This window comes from Mya arenaria, chromosome 16, assembly GCF_026914265.1.
Source record: "Mya arenaria isolate MELC-2E11 chromosome 16, ASM2691426v1".
NCBI classification, from domain to species: domain Eukaryota; kingdom Metazoa; phylum Mollusca; class Bivalvia; order Myida; family Myidae; genus Mya; species Mya arenaria.
In genome coordinates this window covers 26999442-27017011 of record NC_069137.1, presented here as the reverse complement: position 1 = coordinate 27017011, position 17570 = coordinate 26999442, and the positions used below count along the sequence as shown (strand labels likewise).

Sequence of the window (17570 nt, the reverse complement as noted above, 5' to 3'; positions counted from 1 at the left end):
TGTAGTGTGAAGATTTACTTTATATTTCAGTATGTACTATTTGTTTTAATACTAAATTTTAAATGCTATTTTATTGAAGTTCATATTTTTATAATTGAGTTTAGTTTTAAGCCACAAGCAAACTGGCTAACTACATTAAAGTTCAATCAATATAGTGTAAACAAATGGTGTCAGGAACTCAGTTCCTGTTTGTCATAAATATTGACGCCAAACAATTAATATATAATACAGCACATGGCGTTTCGTTACCTATTTACAGGTTAAAACATTTCTGTTATGGGACATAGCACGTTTTAATCAAACATTGCAATACTCTGTGATACTGTGCATGGTTATAATATTAATATTCCTTTCAAAACGCTGCACTGACTCAGTAATGTCCCAACAACATTTAAACCACAAACAATCTCTATTGCATTTCGATTACTCAAACCATTCTGACACTAGTCATTTCGCTGGTTTACCATGACCGAATATCTTTTTTAAAGATAATTTTTGTTAATATTTAGTACAAATATGAAACTTTCTCCCAATATATGATGTTGGGGTGGTGAAACAGTCGAAATCAGTGTATTTTCGCGTGCAAATTGGTCAATCGACTTTAGAATATTATATAGGACATCTATTTAGTGGTATCTGACCTGTTGTCATCGACCCTTTACAACCACGTAACTTAGTAGTAGTTTCGTATATTAGAGACATTTTAACAAAAATAATGATTTTTTTTACCATGGTCAGAAGCCGCTCCTATGATTCATGGTGAGTTCATACCCAAGTCAAGTTTACATATGATATCATTCCAACGCATCAAAACTCAATTCATATTTAAACAAGATACAATAAAGCATTGCTTGTTTCTTTAGCAATGACAAGCCGGGGTTCTATCATACCCAACATTAAATGCATCCCAATAGATACGGCCTCATAATATGCTAAGTTTCGATCACGAATAACAGTGATGTTAACGTCCACAGTATATCCAATATCAATTGACCTCAAAGTGTTTATACTTTTTTTAGTACAATACATGCATGAAAAAGCTCAAATTACTAGTTATTTTGTATGGGGCCTTCCACTCTGCAAAAGATGGTTTAGAGGACCAAAATATAAATATTTAAAAAATATTTTTTATTTAGTTTGAGGCTTCACCATTAAGGAACCATAATCATTAACAGCATTTATAGGTGTAATAAGGAGTTAGGCAAATTTAAAAGAAAATTTAATAAGAGTTTCAATCACGAAGAATTCGCGAAATGACTATAGGTTTGTATTCAAGACTACCCAAACAACAATGTAACGATGTTTTACTCCTGATTTTTCCTCAAACATAAATAAATCATAAACTTTTGAATTATTCAGATTTTTGGTCTTCCCTGTCCAAATTTGCACTGTGAAAGGGCATTAAATGAACTTGCATGTAAAAGGCTAACTGTTTGTGAGTAAAACAGGAACGAAAATGTCTAAAACCTAAATGGATGACTGAGTATTAAAGACAACAGGAACAAAAATGTCTAAAACCTAAATGGATGACTGAGTATTAAAGACAACAGGAACAAAAATGTCTAAAACCTAAATGGATGACTGAATATTAAAGACACACTCTCCGTTAGTTCATGCTATGAGCTTATATTATTGGAAAAGATATACACACTACAGGTAATGTATATTGAATGTTCCATATTTACCATCTGCATGCACGCAAAAAAAACAACCTTTGTACTCATGCATGTTCAGATAGTCTGATAAACATATACATTTGCATGTTGGTAATTATATGTAACCCTCATAAAAATATCGCTATCGCAGTACATACATGATATCAAATTGGGGTTTGGAAAGTCAAATACCAGTTTGTAACTTTTGCGGCTTTTTTATGGAAAACTCTAGATTCAAGGCGGATGTTCGCGTGACACGGAACGCAGAACCGCAATGACATTGTTTGGTATTCAGATTTACATAGTATAATGTCTGTTACGAATGATGCGAGAAGAAATTGAACTAACGATACGCAAGTTGGGTGAGTACACCAAAGCATGTACCTTTTGTAATTGGAATTATCGTTCCTTTGGTTTGTCGGGGATTTGTCAGAGATTTATATGCCCTAGCATTCCGGAATCACCTAAATACGCCCCTGGCAGAAATCAAATCCTTTTTTACAATTTGACAAACTTGTTTTGAAAGCATTTGATTACATAAATGTAATTTTAATATAACCTTTTATTCAACAAATATGTTATATACCTGTATTTGGCAGCTTTGCCACATGGTCGTTTATGAATTCGTTTACAAACTATCATTGATTGACTTTATTCTCTTTTATCCTTTAAATTATGAATTTGCCAATAATATTTGTCCGGATGATATCTTCAATGATTTAAAAACAAAATGCATCATGTGTTGAAAACTATAACAAAAAAACAGGTCTACTTTGACTTATTATCTACCTATGTTTGACGGAGTTTTGGCCCTTTTCAAAGAAACAGCTTATCCCTTCCGAGCAAAGAGAAGATATGTGGGTATCAATTACTCCTCTGACAGCTTAAGATATGCATGTTACAAACTACATGGACAATGACATTACCCTAAAATTGAACCATTTTTCTCTCTCAGACTGGGTCCGCGTAAGGCCCCTAGATAGCTATAAGTAGTTTTTAGTATATTTAAGTGGCTTTTAGCAGGATCGCTCAAATTCAAAAATAATAGGGATGGCAACGAGTAGTAAAATTGGTACTAGAGTACTCGGACAATCTTTCGATCGAGTACTCGGGTACTCGATTACTCGGAAAAATTGAATTTGTTTTCGGGAAAGACAAGATCGTGTATACATGTATCGTTTATGACGTGGACTTTCCTTATGAACTTTAACAGAAAAATAAATAAAAGGAAAACAAATGCCCATTAAGAAATCAATGCTCGTAACGGTCGCTACTCGCTCGCTCGTTAACGTCCATTGTTTTGTTAAAGGTCTCCAATTGGTAAACAATAGAATTGTTTATTTTAAGCAAGTTACAAGAGTAACTGTACCCTATGCCATCTGAGTAAAATCTGCATGCAACAAACATGTGCATGCAAAATTGCATGGACTTTCATTTATTTGCTTAACAGTTTCAATTAAACCTAACAACCTGACCAAATACTTGAAATATCTTATACTTGAATACATTATGTTATACTAGTAAATGACATTGAGTACATGTAAATATGTGTTAAAAATCTACCTTTCAAATCCAATGCTTTCTTTGCATCAAAACGTTTGTCTGTTTGCCCTTAAATTGGTCCCTCAAGAGTATCTGGTCTGAAATAAATATAAAATTCACCTACTTTTAAGCTTAGATTAGCTATAATACTAACTTGGCTGATCTTAGGAAAAATGAGTCTTAAAGCTGCACTCTCACAGATTGACTGTTTTAACATTATTATTATCTCAGAGAATCAATGCCTTTAATTGCTAACAATAAAACAGATGTCATGTATTGAGAAATCTGCTTATTATTTCATTTTTCTGAAAGTGTTCAAATTTAAGTCACAGAACAACAATTATGAACGTACTTATGAAAAACAGCTGTCTGATATTTGTTCAGCAGTTTTAAATCATGGTTCGCGGACATAATTTATGCACTAACATTGCATGATTCATTCAATGATGAAAAAAAAAGTTGTCAGAAAGGTAAATCTGTGAAAATGCAGCTTTAATAACAATCCCCAACAGTTCCTCCCAAAGACTTGTTTAAAAGGGGCTGTAATCTGTTTAATGAAATAGCGGAAAAAAAGAAAATTGACGAAAACTGACATAAACTTGGTATCTATGTGTACAATGCATTAAAACTTACTAACTGAAGTACCACATAATTTACAATAAAAAAAATTCGCCAATATATTACAAGTTAGGTATAAAGATTAAATATTTCAACTGTTTAGGATAAGCCTTCATAGCACAGTGGATACAACACTGGGCTGCAATTTTGGCGACACCGGTTCCAACCCATTCTCTGACTTGATATTTTTTTTACATTTTGTATTTTGGTAATTTTTTTTTTACCATTATGATATCAAAGATCAAAAGATTTTTTGAATAATAGTCCTGAGATTCTTTACAGAATATTTTTTTTTTTTTGGGGGGGGGGGTCCCACCCCCTTTCTGGATCCGCTAGTGTGGGTTACTCCCGTAAAATGAACTGAATTTAATTTGGTGCAAAGCTCTAATAGAAATTTGTGTATTCAATTAAATTCATAAAACTAATTAATGTAAACAAAACATTTGCAACTATCCCTGAATAACTTTTAAATGATAGTGATTATTTTCATTTGCATGATAACTAAGAAAATATAAAATAACACTTGAGTGTCCTGTATGGTATCCCGATATAGTCAATACTTACAACTTACATGTGCAGGAATCAGGAAGGAGTTCCATTCTACCAACTTAATACCATTCTTATTTGTCGTCTTCTTAACCGGATGCTTGAATTTTTGTAAACAAACCCAATGAACCCTGCATCGTTCCACTAGCCTTTCTCGCTTAATATTTACGCTCGGTTGAGCCTGTATCGAAGAAAATGAAGACCAGTCCAAAACATTGCGTCATTTGGTATTTAGCACGCGCGAGAGAGGTTCAAACGGGTTCAAAACATCGAATTTGACCGACACTGAACAGAGGTAAATGGCTATTTTCTTTGAAAAAATATAACACTTTCTAGTTCAAAAGGTAATTGAATTTATGTAGATACGTAAACAATCGACAGTTTAACGAGTATATTTTATTGATATAACGAAGTATACTCCTTAAAGCTGCACTCTCACATACATGTATTTTGACAACTTTGTTATTTTTTATTTTTGTCTTGGAGTTTGAATGAGCCAGTTTCTGTGTAAATATATGCAAATAAGTGATATAAGCCTGCTGACAAAAGATCAGATCGCAGATTTACATATTCCGTTAAAAAAATTGTTTTATGGCTAAAAGTGCTACTAACAGTTGGAAGAAAAATGCATAAAACATCATTTTCTTAAAGCTGCACTCTCACAGATTGAACATTTTGGCAACTTTTTTATGTTTTGTCTTGGAATGTACTAATTTTGGCGAAAATCCATGGAAAGCAGTTATATAAGACTGTTGACAAATATAGATCGCAGATTTTTATATATACCAGTTCAAAAATTGATGTTTTGTTCATTTTTCTAAAACGTTTATTAACGGTTTTAGCCATAAAACATTAATTTTCAAACGGAAATATGAAAATCTATGATCTGGTTTTTCGTAAGCAATCCTATATCATTGGTTTGCAGATATTTGTACAAAAATTTGCTCTTTCCAAGACAAAAAATAAAAAAGTTGTAAAAATGGTATATCTGTGAGAGTGAAGCTTTAACTTAAATATATATGCAATCCAATGTTTTTTTAAGCAGTCTTGTGTCACTGTTTTTCTTGCACTTATGCATTAATTGGATTGTATAAAGACAAAAAATAAAACAGTTGTCAAAACATTTAACCTGTTAAAGTGCAATGTTTATTTAAATATACTTGATGCTTGCCTCAATCATTGCCGCTGACAGATCATCAGATGACAGCACCAACATCCAACAATGCAGCGATATTTTTAAAGTCTCTTTCACATCATTCTGTATCCTAATATTTTAATTTATTTAAGATAGTTGCTTATCAAGATGTTGAATGCATATTTTACAGCCTTTTAGGCTTTAGAGTGTATTCAATGTCATTTTCAGACAGAAATATCTTGATCGAAGCTAGGAACAAGCTCACAACTGGCATTAGTGAGTCATGCCTGTCAAAACTAATTTTGGGGTACATGCATGTGTCTTTTAAAGTAGAACAGTAGACGTCAACTTTACAATGTACATGAATACATTGCATTCATACTTTAGTTATTTATGTATTCATGTACATTGTAAAGTTATTGTAGATGTAGATCGTGTCGATGAGAACCAGCCGTTCAGTTAGCTCAGTTGGTTACAGCGCCATGATAGTGTTCCAGCAGTTGTTGTTGGTTCAAGCTCCACACTGGGGCACTTCTCCTCCCAGGTTTACTGAAATGGTGGCAGCGGTACATGGCAGGAGTGCCTCCGTCAGCTTTAAACTACAGTCGAAACTCGATGGCTCGATATTCTAGGGACCAGCCAAAATACTTTGACCCAAGCAAACAAAATTGTGAAATTCTTACTTGGAACCACCGCGAAAATGACTTCGAGCGTGGAGAAATATCGACCCTGAGACAATATATCGAGCCATCCGATCAAATTTTATATGAACAAAGAGTTAAACAAAATCAGTTCTTTTAATCTGGTTCAAGCCAACGAGGATATCGAGCCAACGAGTTTCGACTGTAATATATATATAAAGGGTTAATGGAGAGGAGTGGAGTGTATTGTGTGTCACTGTCAGTGTGTAAGAACCAGCCGCTCCGATGTGGAAATACTTGTACCATAAGTCATGGTTTTTAAGTTTATTGTTTAAAGTTCCATTTTCTAGTTGTTTTGACCTTAAAGGTGCACTCTCACAGATTGAACGTTTTGACAATTTTTTTGTCTTGGAATGAGGCAATTTTTGCGAAAATCCATGGAAACCAGTTATTTAAGACAGCTGACAAAAAATTAGATAGCAGATTTTTATATTTAAGTTTAAAAAGTAATGTTTTATGCATTTTTCTTAAACCATTAGTAACGGATTAAGCCATAAAACATTAATTTTCGAACGGAAATATGGAAATCTACGATCTGATTTTTTGGCAGCAATCATATATCATTGGTTTGCAGATATTTATGCAAACATTTGCTCTTTCCAAGACAAAAAATAAAAAAGTTGTAAAAATGGTATATCTGTGAGAGTGCAGCTTTAAATTTTATGATTTAATGACAACTGCCTTGAAATAGATACCTGATTTAAGCATTATGCCAATGTTTATAAAATTTATATTATATTTTACTGTGAAATAATGTAAATATATACATATAATTGCTTGTGTTAGTTTAAATTTGCTTGATTTATCATTAACCTAATTATATATTATTTCATTTTTTTGTATTAACCCAATATTATGTCATATAATATATCTATGGGTATATAATACCAAGGTAAACACATGTATACAAATCACTTATTATTATGTATAGATAGTTTTTATTTCCATGTAACTCATTTGCCTACATACATTTTGGAAAATGTGGTCCATTACAGATAAAACCCAGACGTATACATGGCCTGGATTTCCATATTATGCTGCCCAAAATAAAAGACGATGCAGTCCAGATAAAAACATTGTATGGCTCAATAATCTTTACCAAACTTGGTAAAAAAACCTTTGTCATATTATGAGAAATCCATGTTTTTTTTGTTAATTATGTTCATTCACAGTATATGCAATTCACCAAGCAACACAAGACTTAATGTCCACTTGACACATTTCTAGTATAATTGGCTTGTACATAAACATCGCTTTTTCATAAGAGAATAAATCTCATGTAGGACATTTAGATTGCTCTAGAAATAATTGCCAAGATGTTTTGCATTTGAATCATGTTTAAAGCATACCCAACATTATTTGCATTTATTGTGTTCATGATTGTGCTGTATTCTTCCTTTTTAAGATGCATCAGATGAAGTCTTTGACTATCTAGAAAGGGATTTTGTAAGCTAGTACTGGACATGAAGACAGTCACTTGGAAATGATGATTGTGCAACAGCGGTTAAACATATGCAATACATCATATGGTAATTTCTTTTCACCTCAATGAATATTTAAGTGACCTACCCACAAATAAAGTGATTTTCTAATAGTTCCAATTTCCACTTTGATTTTGTAATCTGGTATTCTTCATTACTACTACCCGTAACTGGTATCTAAAAATAACATTATAATATTCACCAATAATATCATAAGACCATGTGAATATTCAGTAATTTATATATGTAATCAATTTGTTTTTGTGTATGTGGTGTTTATATGTTGGAGTTTGTAGTTCATTGTCAGTGATTTTTTTATTGTGAAAAACTCCATTTTCCCCAAAATTAAAAAAAAAATACATTACATTCCGGATTAAAATAGGAATGAATTTCTTGAAATATAAACAAAATCTTGAAAAGTCTTACTCTTTCACAGCATAAGGTATGCATAAAAAAGTTAAAAAATGTATATTTGCCATTATATAAGCAATTTTGGCCTGATTTTGTATTTTTCCCAAAGTTGACTTTTTACCGAATTTGCGAGGTACATTGTACAGGCAGTAAAAAGAATTCATAAAAAATCACTGATTGTTGTTAAGTGTTTTTTTATGAATGTTGTTCAAGTTTCGTCCTTGGGGTCAAAGTTGTCCCAACCAGAGTTCCCCTGTTACTGATAGACTTCTAGAATAAAAATTGATACACATTCAAATCAGGCAATGACTTCTGCAGTAATGTATGAAATCCTTAGAAACTGATGTCTAAACTAAAGGTATTTAGTTTCAAAGATTATGAAACAAGTTGTTACAACAATATAATAATCACCTTTTGGCAGGATGTTAAGCAAGGTTTTGCCTTGTTGAGGAAATCGTAGACCTCGTAGTACCCTTAAGGAACCCACTTGTCTGACTTAGTGACTACAATCCAAACTCACAATGTCTTCCTTAACAACCACTTTATAAGCAACCAAGGACATCCTTATCAAATACTTCATTTACAGCAGCCAATGACTTCCATAAAAAATGATGACTTCCAAAACAATCCTTGGCTTCTTTATCAACCAATGATTGCCTTAGCAACTACCTTCATCCATAGCAACAAATGAATTCCCATTCAACCAATGACTTCCTTAGCATCCAATTCCTTCCAACGCATCCATTAACTACCTTTATAGGCACCAATGCCTTATTTAGCAACCACTTTTTTCCTGAGCAACAGCCAACATCCATAGCAACCAATTACTTCCTTAGTAATCATTTACTTCCATAGCAACATTCTGGTTCATTACCGTAACATCCATTGACCATGGGAACAACCAGCTTACTATACTTCTCATTTCTGTTAACAAAGAGCAGCCTTCTTTGAGGAGTCCTTATCAACCATCAAATAACACAGCAACCACTAACCTGCTAAGCAAATAGCAACACCTTTCATAACCAGTTGTTACCTGACTGACTTGTTCATGGTCATTTTAATCAGGTGATCAATTAAGGGCCATGCTGGCCCTTTTGTTTTGAATGTACATTTCCTTAGCTTATTCATTTAATTCAGCAAATGTATAAACATAGTGTACAATTCTGGATACTTTCAAGTTTTGTCATTATTATATATTATCAATGTTTTAATTTTCAAACAGGTGACCAGACAGGGAGGAAACTAGGGAAATGGTTATCCACCAACAACCCAAGTGCTTGGTTGATAAGAGGAGCCACAGCATTAAACATTACTGCAAAAAGTGGTGTGCTTTGCTAACACTTATGATTGTGATTTGATAAAAAAGCAGTGAATGAACGCTCATTATTCATAACTATAACTAAAACATTGATGTCAAAAGTTGTCAATTTTCAACATATATAGTATTTGAGATCCTGATCTATAGTTGTGTGCAATGGATTATCAAAGAAAAACAAAAGAGTGGGCAACAAAATGAATAGCATAATGCACCAGTCAATTGTAACCACATCCCGCCCCCAGGTCCGGGGACTTTTGACTTTTGGTCCAGCCTACCCCAGGTTAAATTCCCTGAACTGATCCTGAACTAAAATCCCTGCCAAATTCCCCCGCATCCAACATACCATAGGTAAGACAAAACCACCGCATTCACACCCAGTATACCCCCAGACAGGGGTGGTGGTGGTTACAATTGACATGTGCATTACCCACTACCCATTTACACCAGTAATTCATAATTATATTTGATAGACATGCCTCTTGTCAAAGGTTTTGAAGGGTATGAACGTCAGAACTACCTGCCTATGGCCTTTCAAGATTTTATAACATTGTTAAACTAAAGAAATTATTATTAAGTTTATACTAGATCTTTGTTAAGAGTGACCCCTTTGATAATTCTGGAGAAAAACTATTAGGATTAGGTTCTGTATTTGTCCATAATTTGTCATATGACATGTAAGCAGGAGTTCATTCCTTCAAAGAATTGTGAATCTTATATAATTATGTATTTGACATCTTATGAATTTTATCACACTTTAACCTAGAGGCAGTTCAAATAAATACTGCTATGATTGAACCAATACTGAATAAGGGCAAGAATTCCAAACAAGACAGTATACATCTAGTATCATGTTTGTCTGATAATTTTGAAATCATAGTGATTAAATCTAAAAGGATGTTAAAGCTGCACTGTCACTGATTAAGAGTTTTCGCATTTGCTTTGAAAAAAATAATTAAAATAGTCTGACTTTTGCATGAATGCCTTCAATCCAGTCATATAAGATATTTCTCAATGAAACAGAATTCAATTGTCTGAAAAACTGCCAAAATTTTCATTTCTTCTCAAGCATTACTAACCATTAAACATAGAGTTTTAAATGGTAATAGGAAAAACTGTGATTTTGTATGCAGTCTCATATAACTGTAATCAGACATGTACACAAAAGTTTTTCATTCCAAGTTAAAAATAATAAAAATTCATATATCTGTGAGAGTGCAGCATTAACAATGAAAACAATTATTAAAAATGGTATTTCCAACTGTGTATAATAATGCAACAACAATTTACCTTCTACTAGCACATTGAATTACAAGTTCTGCTTTTTCAAAGAAAACGGGCATATATGGGAAGTACCATCACTTCCAGCGATATTTTTGTTGTAGCTTTTTTTATAAGAGACATTGGCAAAAACTGTTCATAGATTGTGTTTTAAGGTGTATGTTTTATAGACAGTACTCCAATTCTCTTTAATATATAATATGTTTGTTTCATTTAAGGCTTTTGTGTGTTTTAGGGCTGTTTCAGACCATTCCTGATATCGTATTTTCATATAAACCCTGCAATCATAATTGCATACCTCTTTGCAAAAGAATAATAAACATTCACGGAAATTAAACAGTAACGGAATTTTTCGAATTTTTCTCAACATAAGAAGAGACTTTTGTATTTTGGCCCAGCTAATGTTATTATATTGTTGACTAACGTAAGCTTACAAGCAAATTAACAGGCAGAATAGATAAAGAAAAGATGAGCATGTAGTCTTGTTTTGCATACAGAAGTAAGGGGCTTAGCTAGCCCTTTATATGTGGATTCATAATTGCTAGGTGGGTCTCGGGGCATGCCCCCTCAGAATATTTTGAAAAACATGGTGCATTCTGGGCGTTCTGAGGTGCTTTATTTTGTACTGGAAAATAAAAATGACATTTAAAGGATCATGTAGTCAAGTACGCATACTGCAACTTTGGCTGATTTTTTTTATGTTTTTATCAGAATTATGTGGATTCATCCGCATACTAGTGTTATATGCAGCTTCACGCCTGGTATCTCAGACAGACATTTTTAGGCTTATGTAGATGTTTGCAAGGCAAGGCTTGGCAAACCAAAGCGCCTGTCTCATTATATTGGTTTCAAAGTGCTTATATTGGTTTCAAAGTGCTTTTGCATGTTGTTTGCAATTGTGCATTTTGCGCGACTGGTAAATATCTGCAATATAAAAACTTAAAATTCATTGATGCCTAGGTGACCAAATTTAAAAAAAATTCATTTCCGTTGTCAAACATTGTGCTCCAAAATCACATTTCACATAAGTATGTAGTTTCTTTACTTAAGGTCTATTATACTGTAATATAAAATATATTTAAAAACAGTAATTCTGGTAATTTTATTGCAAAATTTGACAAAGTAATTGGCAAAATGCAGAAATTTTCATTTTTTTTTCTAACAAATTTACCTAAAAATCATATTTTACAAAATACATAGTTTGTATATTTCAAGTATCTTATAATGTTATATAATATCTGTTTTAAAAAGTTATTTTGGTAATTTTATTGCAAAATTTGGCAGAGTTGATGCTAAGTCCAGAAATTCTCATTTTCATTTAACTTTTAAAACATTTTGCCCAAAAATTATATTTTGTACAATGTGATTGTATTATACTTATAGTATATTAAATGTTGTGTCTGATATAACACAAAACCAAAAAAAAAAAATCTAAGCATTTTTCTCCCATTTTTCATTTTCACTGGACAAAGAATAAATAGAGGTGATGAGGTGTTGAAACTCTGCTTCAACACCTCTCTATTCAAATAGAGAATAGTGCACGTCATCACCATGTATATATAGACTATAACACGGGTTCATATCTACAGATAGAGAATAGTCCACGCTACCACAATGTATATAGACTATAACAGAGGAGTTAAAGTAAAGTTTCAAAATCTACATTGCATAGAGAACAGAGGTGTTGAAGCACTGCTTCAACACCTCTGAGAATGAATAGAGTATAGCGCACGCTACCACAATGTATATAGACTATAACAGAGGAGTTGAAGTAAATCTTCATAATCTCTGGCTGTATACATTGCATAGAGAACAGGGGTGTTGAAGCACTGCTTCAACACCTCTGAGAATGAATATAGTGCATGCTACCACAATGTATATAGACTATAACAGAGGAGTTGAAGTAAATCTTCATAATCTCTGGCTGTATACATTGTATAGAGAATAGGGGTGTTGAAGCACCGCTTCAACACCTCTTGACAATGAATAGAGTATAGTGCACGCTTCCACAATGTATATAGACTATAACAGAGGAGTTGAAGTAAATCTTCAAAATCTCTGGCTGTATACATTGTATAGAGAACAGGGGTGTTGAAGCACTGCTTCAACACCTCTTGACAATGAATAGAGTATAGTGCACGCTTCCACAATGTATATAGACTATAACAGAGGAGTTGAAGTAAATCTTCAAAATCTCTGGCTGTATACATTGTATAGAGAACAGGGGTGTTGAAGCAGTGCTTCAACTCCTCTGTTATAGTCTATATACATTGTGGAAGCACTGCTTCAACACCTCTGAGAATGAATAGAATATATACCGTGCACAGTATATACTGGTATAGAATATAACACCAGTGTATGTACTGTCACGGTGTATCGTGCATATCCATATAGTGTATAGAGTCTATGCACTGTGTTGATATAAGATATCAATATCAACTTGGTCTTAGCATTCTAGATTTAATATTTTTTCTAGATTCAAATAATTCACTGTTGTTGCTATTTCACTGATAAATTTGATGCTAACACTCGATCATTGAACTCGAATTTAAATTGCGGAATCTGCCTTTTAGCAAACAAGTAGTTGAATGAAATTTATAAAAGATGGTGGCATCTGCAATGCACATTGTAACTTTTACAGCTCTTGATGTCGATTTACGAGAGAGCACGGATTCTACTAGCATCTATACATGTTCAGTACAATAAGTTCATAATAGAATCAATATTTACGGGATAACAACAGTACCATCACATAGATGGATGAGTGGAATTCAATTAGCTGTTTGTCATGTCACACAGGACTCCCTAGAGGAGTGACACTTAAAAAGCTTTCAGGCATACCGCCAAGGAGTTAAATGTACTAATGACATACTGTCGTTGCCTAGAGCATCGTTAAAATAAGTTTTGCATAATAAATCTGCAAGCAATACATATTGATTCAATACATTCTATACTTTCGTTTTCAAACTCGTGCAATATGGTCGTAGTCGACCCCGCTGGTGTCACGTCATAACAATTAGAATTTGGCGGTGCTAAAACCTATATTAGAGCATACATATTAATCATTAAAATGTAATTTATTATTTAAAAATGTCGTCTATGGAAATAAACAAATTATGTACGAAATCGATACGGTTTATGTTTTAGTAGGACGTATTCGACTCTTGTGGATTTCACGTACTCATCGTTAAACATGGAATTTCATAAATCAACTATAGATTTGTGTGCAACCACACGGTGAAAAGGAATACTAATAGCTTTATTTGTTGAAAATAAATAAGAACTGGATCAGTAGAACATGATGTTGAATTATCCATGCTAACACTATTGAAATACATTAATTGATTTTGCCCATATGTTTTTTATTTTGACACTCCATAAATTGTGACGCTGTGTATTTACAGACAACTATATTGTGATAATTGGTTTGTTTAGCTGACCTTATCTAGCGCACCGTTTTTCGTGCCTAATCATTGCCTGTTTAAGCTCTCACTAAAGATTTGTCTGAGGAGTTAAGACCATACCTTAGGCCATTTTTTTTTAATTTTGAAAACAAATGACGGGTAGGTGGTGAAAAAAAGAAATGCAGACAAGTAATCCAACTTTTAACAATGCGTGTTTTAATCATAGTGTAGGGGGCAAAACCAGAAATATCAAAGGTCAAAATGTTAACAGACTTAAAATAAAATACGAATGTCTTAGTTTAAAACTAGAAATAAATCTCAACTCACCTTTTGAAATACGAAAATGACTTAGTTGTAAACTTAAAATATTTTTTACCAATGTTATTTTGAAGTTAAGATTTTTTTCTGCATCTTAAGCAAACTATCATTAAATCAAGACTTTGATATCTTAAATAGTAGTTGATCTCCATATATCTCAACAATTAATGTCCTCTCGGACAAAAATGGTGTCGTGGCATCGGCTTCGGTCTAGGAATAGGGTAGCGAATATGTAAATTGTTTTTCAACGCGAACAAGCATCTGGGTGTGGTAAACGTCGAGAAGGTGACGGCGAAAAACGACTTGCCTTTTCCCACATTCACAACAGAGAATGAAGCTTCGAACGATTTTGTATATAGAAAGTATTTAATAGCATGCCACTTAAGTGCCAGAGTACTTTAAAAGTTGAGGTAGCGCAAGCACACAATAAGAATGTAATGTCATGTACATGTGTTGCCAGTCTATACAGGATCTATGGTGGCCACACAATCAGAACATTCCTCGGTTTCACTTTACTTGAAGAAAATCACGATAGTGGCTGTAGCCAGCAGACTACGGATTCGAAATCGGGCCATTTGAATAAGTATACTTGAATTTCCCCAACTTCGCTAAATGGGCCGGCTTATATCTGTTATAATTGTTAGAATTAGTATACAAATGTATATACCTCTGTTAATGTATTTTTTATTTGGTTTAAATTGAAGAGCCAATCTTTATAACAATATAAAAAGATTATAACAATATCCCAGTCAATAACAAGTTCAAGATATTATAATATTATCTACAAACAGCTGTTCAAAATGGTAATTGAGAAATTGTACCTTCACTTCTCAACTTTTTGTAAACTTTCCGAACCGACACCAGGGTCTTGAAGGCATCATTCGTAGATTCTTATATTTGGCTATTCAAAAATGCAATATTATAAATACATAGATGAGTTCTATATGGCTGGTGGGTACTGAAAATGCTACTTTCTAGCTTGTTGCTTCATAATTGTCGGTTGGGCACCATAAGCCCATTATATAATTCTCATTTATAAAATCCCAATCCTAATTTCTAGGAAGTAGGGGTGTCACAAGTGACAAACATTCCGGATAGTTATAACACAATGTGACTGTCAATCCTTTGGTCATTGTTTTCCAGTTAGCAATATAAAATAGTCATATTTCGGCAGGTGTGTTTAATTGAAGTTCTTTGTGATAAAGCTACGCAATGGATCTGACCAATTCTAAACAGGATGTTTAAACTTCTTATCTGTTAATAATGCTTGGTACAAGAAAACACTAAAACACCAAATGTGCAAATATGGCCTATTTAAAAAGCAAAGCCGATATATTTAACTATATTTAAACAAGAACACAGGTTTTTATGCATTGTTTTACCAGTGGTATAGGCATCGGGGTTTATGAACAGGTTTCCAAAATCGAAGACCTCCTGGCAGGTCATTTCTGGTGGTGTCTCATCGGTTCATGCATAAATTGTGCCTAATTTTGCCTCACCTTATGCTGAGGTGATTATATTACCTACAATTTAGTTTTCAGTTCTTACAACCGTTCATTAAATGAAAATGGTGTGTTGAAATAAACACATAACGACCTCTTCTTTATGGAGGTCGCCATTCTGAAAACTGTGTCTCAAAAGTTAGGCCATACCGATCGTTTCTATGTTAAGCGTCCGCTGACAGACAGGTTATAAACTATCGTATACTATTTTAACAATGATTCCAACAACAAAACACTAATGTCAATAACATGCTTCAAATGTGCTTTGCCATTTATGTCAGAAAGTGCTGCATTCAAGTTTTATTTGACCTCATTTTGCATGTTGCAAACAAAATGAGATTTTTTTCGGGGATTTGTTTTTTTAAGGACAGCTAGAAATTTTATTTACAAAGAGCTAAACATCAAATAAAATTGATATGGCCTAAGTACGATAACGACTCTGTTTTCGACAGCCAATAACTTTTAAATACAACCTTGACCCGATCTTTAGTACAAAGTGCTAGTTTTTAGATCTATTATGTTGAACGTCTGGCGTAACTTAGAGCGGTATAGATAATAATATCCAATGTTTCTAACGTAGTTCACAAATAGTTGAAGCTGTTAAGGGTCTATTAAACAATCCAAGTATTCGTAAATAAACGAATGTTTGCCTAATTTATGTTTTCAGGAATGATTTGTTATATATTAAAATGTAATTTAAACAGTTTCGTATTATAATTGGTCTCCTGTTCTCAAGGCTTCGGGCAAAGGCACCTTCTGTATGTAATACATTTATATTTTGTTATCGGATCTGAATGTAAATATAATCGGGATAAAGGTTATGGTCATCTTTCAAAACAAGAAAACATTTTGAGTGACCCTTCTGAGGCAGTTATGCAATCTGGTGCCATTTTCGGTGTCCTGAAAGAGTAGTGCGAGTTGGTCATCTAGATTTTAAAGTTGATGTATTTTCATGCTTGTATTTTTAACTCGAATAACTAAAACCAAACCTTATTATTTGACCGTACTAATGCCTTTGAAACAAAACTAGGTTGGAACTGCGGTAACTTTAAAATAGTTTAATCACCAATATATGATGTACAACTTGATTACTGTTTAACTCCCTTATCTTAGGTGTGAGTAAGTCCATACCAATATATTTTTCTGTTTGCCCGTTCGCAAGATAAAGATTTCAAACACGGCCAAATATTTGGATCTACTATCTAGGGTTGGAGAAAACTCCTTTGTTCTGTTTTTCAATTCCATACCTATCATGTTATTGATGTATATATATGTTTATATTATGTAGCAATTCGTTTATTGTAATGAGACACAAAATTATGTTCATATCACTTTATAAATGTGTTGGATCCTGAACCACTGTAAGTATTATATATTTAATAGGTAAGCAAATTGTGTTATGTAAAATTAGTATAAATGGTGGAAACAAATGTTAATTTGCATTTAATTCGATTTTTATAGCAATTGTATAAGCAAGCGTACTTTATAATGAATAAAGTTCAAAACGTTTATGCTATTCAATAATACGGCTTTTAAAGCTGCACTCTCACAGATAAACCGTTTTTACAGCTTTTTTTATTTTTTTTGTCTTGGAAAGAGCAACCTTTTGCGTAACCAATGTTAAAAGGTTGCTGACAAAAGATCAGATCGTAGTTATTCAT

At 33.1% G+C, this 17570-nt stretch overlaps 1 protein-coding gene and 1 long non-coding RNA gene across 7 annotated transcripts in view; one reads left to right on the top strand and one right to left on the bottom strand.

Annotated features, from left to right (window-relative positions):
* The window catches only part of LOC128221341 (uncharacterized), a 399999-nt gene that overhangs the window by 150987 nt on the left and 231442 nt on the right, over window positions 1–17570 (bottom strand). The window lies entirely within an intron of this gene.
* On the top strand, window positions 7244–9368 carry LOC128221348 (uncharacterized). The gene is made up of 3 exons (XR_008258974.1): window positions 7244–7304; window positions 7603–7726; window positions 9312–9368. It is a non-coding gene; the product is annotated as an uncharacterized LOC128221348 (long non-coding RNA).